The sequence below is a fragment of the Pteropus alecto genome, unplaced genomic scaffold (genome assembly GCF_000325575.1).
Source record: "Pteropus alecto unplaced genomic scaffold, ASM32557v1 scaffold10, whole genome shotgun sequence".
In the NCBI taxonomy this organism is placed as follows: domain Eukaryota; kingdom Metazoa; phylum Chordata; class Mammalia; order Chiroptera; family Pteropodidae; genus Pteropus; species Pteropus alecto.
The window spans coordinates 2,344,397-2,350,377 of record NW_006431210.1 but is presented as its reverse complement, the minus strand read 5'-3'; positions in this window follow the sequence as shown (position 1 = coordinate 2,350,377).

Sequence of the window (5,981 nt, the reverse complement as noted above, 5' to 3'; positions counted from 1 at the left end):
ATGAGAAAAATGATTAGCATTAGGCTTTGATTATGGAGAACAAAGAAGAATGAGTCAAAGAAGATGCAAGATTCCTGGGATAAATGAGAGTATCTTTTTTATTCTTAGACTTAAGCAATGATGTTGGGAAGGGACACAAACGTTTGAGTTTGACACCATTCTAGGACATCTAAATAAAAATCCTCAGTTGGTAGTTGAAGATATGACGTTGGAGTCAGAATAAAGAGAGACCCCGGTGCTTTAGATTGAGAAAACATCCACAGAGGGTAATTGACATGATGAGAATGGTAGATTCTCTAAGATCGAGAACCTAAGGAAAAAAAGCAGAGAGCAGCACAGAGTCTGGGCAACAGCCTCAAGAGAAGAAGAGGTCATCAGTGAGCTCTGCACATGTGAGACGTTAGCCCATGTATTTATTTATGTGTATAAATACCTCCTATGTAGTTTTATTTAGACTTGCCCAAAGCAACTCCATCTTATACTATCAATTCAAAATCTTCAACACAGAAGGAAATTCCTTTTGCACATGTCAGGAAGGGGGAGAATTTCACCCCTCCCCCCCCATTCTTCTTTAGTTCTTACAGCTGGACTAGTAATAAAATGATAAGATTGACACAAGACTAGATTAACAGGAGAGACAATAATTCAATATGTGAGCACAGGAGAATCATAATATGATGCTCAGATCATAAAATGAAGCTCAAAGAAATGATTGAACCAGGCACCTTTTAATACTTTTTCGACAAAGAAACAATAAATTAGTGAGAAATTGACAGGACAAAGAAAGTTAGTACTTATGAGAAAGGAATGTAAGGAAGGTTTGGGCTTAGGTAGTAAATTAGTAGAAACATTACAAGGTTGTTTGTATAGGCTTTTGGACTTTTAACTCCTGTGACAAGGTTGTCTCTCAGCCCTCCAGAACAGGGAGGGTCCTTAACACAAGATTTATTTCCTGCATTTCGAGAGCTAGAGGGGAGCCAGAGAGCTCCTCCTACTTCCGCTGCTTCTCAAGTGATTTTAATTCCAAATAATCAACATGCCATTGTGAGATATCTTGGGGCAGCCTGCCCTGGGCCCCCACATACATATTTCTTTGTGTTGACCTATCAGCTCTAACAGAACATTTTGTCAGGCAGAAACAAAATGTATCTAAAAAGGGGGAGATACAATTGCCTTTTAAAACTGTGACCTTTCAGTTTTCACATTTTATTTATTCTTTTTTTCTTTTTTTAGCAGATAAGGTTAAACTCATTGTTATTTAAGCTGCATTACTAATCCATTGAATTTATGGGGAAAAAAAACATTGAAACTTACTAGTATGAAAAATTTTAACCATCTTATTTACTTTTAATTAACTTTTTTTTCCTCTCCAATTACCAGTCAATCCTAGCTCCTTTTTATTCTAGACTATGAAATATGGAGATGTCCAGGGGTACTTTGCAGAGAATCTGTATGTAATGGGATTCAACAGAAATTGTACAAAGTAATTATTATCTCTCTTTGAGACTCTGAGTAATATAACTAACCTATCTGGGCCAATTTTACTTCATCTATAAGATGGGCCTAATGAGAACTGACTTGCTTGTCTAATAGGTTTTCTATGAGGACTAAAACTACAAAATGTAATAACGTATGAAGGAACTTTCGAAGCCATTTAGCGTACAGTCATGAAAGTTATCGCTGTTGTAAATGTTATGCTTGCAATGAAGAGACTCCCCTATCAGCGTAACAGTAAGGCAGACACAGGAGCATTTGGTGGGAAGAAGCCAAGCACCTCCTAGGGTTGCAGAATGTGAGTATGTCTGAGATTGTCTTAATTTGAGTACCCAAACAAGGCATTAAGGGAAGAGATTTTGTTCATGTCGTTTATTTGGAAAGTGCTGTGAGGGAGCGGGTAAGGGAGATAGGGAGGAAGGACGGACAAATGACTAGAGTACCACTGTAGGCACTGGAGGCTCAGTCCCATGGGATCCTCTTGTAGCAGCCTGACCCTGCCTGGCCATTTCTGCTGGAATCAGTTTGTTCCTGACTGCCCTTCCCCCACCTCAAGGACTCTCCATCTAACATCAGTTTTCTCATAGCTACCTTCCCCACCTCAAAGACTCTCTAACCTAATATCAATTGTTTCATAGTTTGCCAACCAATTAATGTTCTTCCTTATACCTGTAGCTGTGTAGGGATGACAAGACTGTATAAAACTGCCTGTTATGTTACAATTGGGGCTCAGCCTTTGGATAAGAATCTGCTGAGCCGGTGCCGGCATCGATAAGTGCTGCTTCCTGCTTACAGCCTCGGTGTCCCATCTCTCCATTCGAGAATCCTGCAACACTCTGAAGAACCCTATACAGCACCCCTCAGAATTGTCCACCGGGGATAAGGAAGCACAGATACTTGGTCATGAACTTCTACCCCACCCGGGAGGGTTACACCTGGGACCTTATCTCCTGACACATCCATGCTGTGACATGTAGGAGCTGAAGGGAACCAAAACATGTCACCACAAAATACACTTCTTTGACACACAAATGATTTTGAGCTGAAGGCAATTACTAAGCAGCAAAAACAAGAAAAGCCCTCTCTACCCACTGCCTTTTCTACCCAAAGGCAGGATATAAACTCTTTTAACTGGAGAGGACACCAGAAGAACCTACAAACAAACCTTACTCCAGTAGTCCCTTCCCATATATTTACCTTCTCAGTTTACCACCCTTGAAAGCCAAAAACCACTTCCCTTTGTCTGGTCATTTTTTTTTACAAATTTACTGTTCTTTGTTGAACATACTATATAATCCAAAGTTCTAAGCCACATCTTTGAGTTTTTCATTTCTGGGTACTTCCATATGTTACATGGGTGAGACACATGTAAATGAACTTGTTTTTCTCTTGGTTAATCTGTCTTTTGTTACAAGGGATCTGGTAGAGACCATAAAAGGGATAGAGACAAATATTTTCCTCCTCTGAAGAACTAAATGCACTCCCTCTGGCTAGAAAGTATCTTCGGGTAGAGCTGCAAGAAACCACAAGCATGGATAGGAACCTTTGGGTGACCTACAGTGTGGACCAAGGGCATAAGAGAGGAGCACTGAGTATCTATCTGCTTTGTAGCTAGACAGACTTGGCTTCGAATCCTGGTCTGCTCTCCATAAACCGTCCTACCTCAGCGCATCACTCAGCTTTCTTAGCTTCAACTTCCCCAGCTATAAACTGAGGACAATAATAGCTACTTTGCAGAATCTTAAAAAAATTATTGTGCATCCTTTTGATGGTTTATATAGTAGTCAATGTTATTCAAAAATATTGAATGTTCTGGGGAAAGCTCATTCTATAGAATTAAATGAATGCAGAAAGTCATGTTTATTTGTAAAATGAGTCCAGTTTTATAAAGTATATATATATTGTATACACAAGGGCAATAATTGGGTTAAAACATTTTAAGAGTGTAAGAGTGGTGAAAAGATGAATTGAGATTAATTCTGGATGGTGGAATAATAGATAATTTCTATTTTTTATGTATACTTTCTTCATTTTTAAAATTTCCTACAAAAAGTATATTGCTCTATCAGAAAAAGGCAAATTTGGTACAATGCATTTTTCAGGGTTCTTGTGAAGATAAAAGATAATTGTACGAAAAAACTATTTTTACAGTGCATGACAGAATATGTGCTCAATATATGGCCATTAAAATGACCAAAAAAATGCTACTAATAAACATTCCTAAACTAATGCTTACTATGCATCAGACACTGTGCATAGCACTTTTCACTTATTTTCTCTTTTAATTCTCATATCAGTCTTATGTGGTATTGGCCTTACCACTATTGTAGAGAATTATTAAGAAAACCGAGGCTTATTATTAAAGAAACACCTTTCTATGTCTCAAAATCCCTCAGATGGCTTGCATGCTTTTAAACAAATCATTCAGAATAAAATTCACTTTTCTTTTTTCTTTAAACTTCGAAGACTGAATATAGTTTTAATAACTGATATTGGACTTTGGGTGGTAAACACACAATAGAATATACAGATGTCAAATTATAATGTACACCTGAAAATTATATAATTGTATTAATCAATGTTACCCCAATAGACTTAATTTAAAAAATAACTGATACTTGAGCAGAATAATGGTTAAGTTTCAATGTCAAAGGGTAGCTCCTCGGTCACTGCAGGTCACTGCAGAGTACCCCTGGGTCACTGGAGTCCACGAGCTGATTGTGCAGTGGAAAGAAAACGTACCCAGGAAGCTTTCAGCTCGGCCTGCAAGGTAAGATTTCTATGTGTCACTAAATGCAGTTATCTTTTCTAACAACCACACACACACAAAAGCTGGAGACAGCATTTCAGCCTGCAAAGACCTCACATCACAAAGACAAGAATAGAAGAGTCTGCTTCTTGCACAGCTTTGTCGCAGGCTACACAACAACAGTGACAACAACAAAAACACCCAGGACATGTCCATTATGAGTCCAGCATGAGAGATAAAAGAAGGAAGATTTATACTGGACAGAATGGTGTTACTTCATTTTATCTGCTTTGCTGGTAGTAAAGCCGAGGCCCCTGTCTTGTTTCTTTGTCATTGTTGTTGGTGTGTGCTATGTTCTCTTGAAGCATTGAGAATTTAATTAAAATAGTTTAAATGGCCATAGTCTGTCAAGCTTATAATTCCCCTTGAAAATCTCTCTGTTCTCCCCTTAGTGAATTTCATTATAAAAGAATCAAAGAGAAAAGCTCTGGAAATTGTCACCACAGAAATAAATGGGGAGAAGGTTGGTGGGGAGGCAGGGAGGTAAAAGTGCCTGCATGTGTTTGAATAAGAGCAAACCCATTTATATATTTCAGCTTAATTCTTTTCAAATGACAAAGGGCTTCAGCTTACTGCTTTGTCAGAGGTAGAGGCCTTTGAAAATACAAAGAGAGCACTAAGTCTGTGTATTTCCCTGGCACCTCTCTGAGTCTGTTTCTTGGACTGGGAAAGGAAGAGAGAACAACGACCTTTTTGATTTCAGGTGGCAGGAAAGCGGTTAAGCTCTTTGAATATGTGTTCCCTTTAATTTGAAGGAGGCTCCTGTGTGGATGGGCAAAAGACCTCGTGCCCTAGAGAACAAACATCAGTATCTAGGAGACAGGAAGACTGAGAATCCCAGTAGTGGGTTCATATTTGAAGATGTCATCCCTTGTGGTGGTAAGAAAACTTAGAATTAAAATGTTGTATGAATTTTAACATCACTGCTAGCTGCATTTTGTGATACTTTCCTAGATTTCCCCTCACCTTTTTCTAATTTATATTCTCTTGTGGTATTTTATGCATTATTGTGCGCTAACTTCAGCTGTTTTTGGAAGAGAGTGAGGCCTAAAAACGTTAGAAAAACTGTTCATAAGCAATAGTGAGGGTTCCAGTCAAAACTTGGAAAGAAGGTTGTCTATGGGAGTGAAAATCAAGGGAGCCCACAGAGTGGAGAGGATGCTGTGTCCCAGGGAGTACAGTGGTAGATTGGTTGTTTCATCTGGAGAAGGAATGTTTCAGTTGAAAGGAGTGACTCAGATAGCAAACTAGGCTCCAAGATGCCAACCTGACAATTCATTATTGTTGCAGAGAGTCCCTAAACCTGAGGTGGGGGTGAAGTCACAAGAATCCCGGACATCGGTCAAGGAAATCTGTTGCATGACACAGTAGATTCATCAGGCCGCACCATGGCCTGGATAAAGAGCTCCACCACATTCACTTCCTTTGGTTCTATATAGTGCCAATCTAGCATCTTCTTATTTCTATCATTCATTCATTCATCCATCCATTCATTCATGTATTCAATCATGGAGTGTTCACTAAGTACCAGAAAATGTGCCAGGGACCAGAGAGTCATTGCCCTAACCATCTAAGTGCTTCATCTCTAGTCTACAGATTTCCAAAAAATCCTTTGGGTTTGTCCCAGGTTTACCAGCTACTACTTATGATAGTCATAGAAAATGCAAAGCTGATTGGA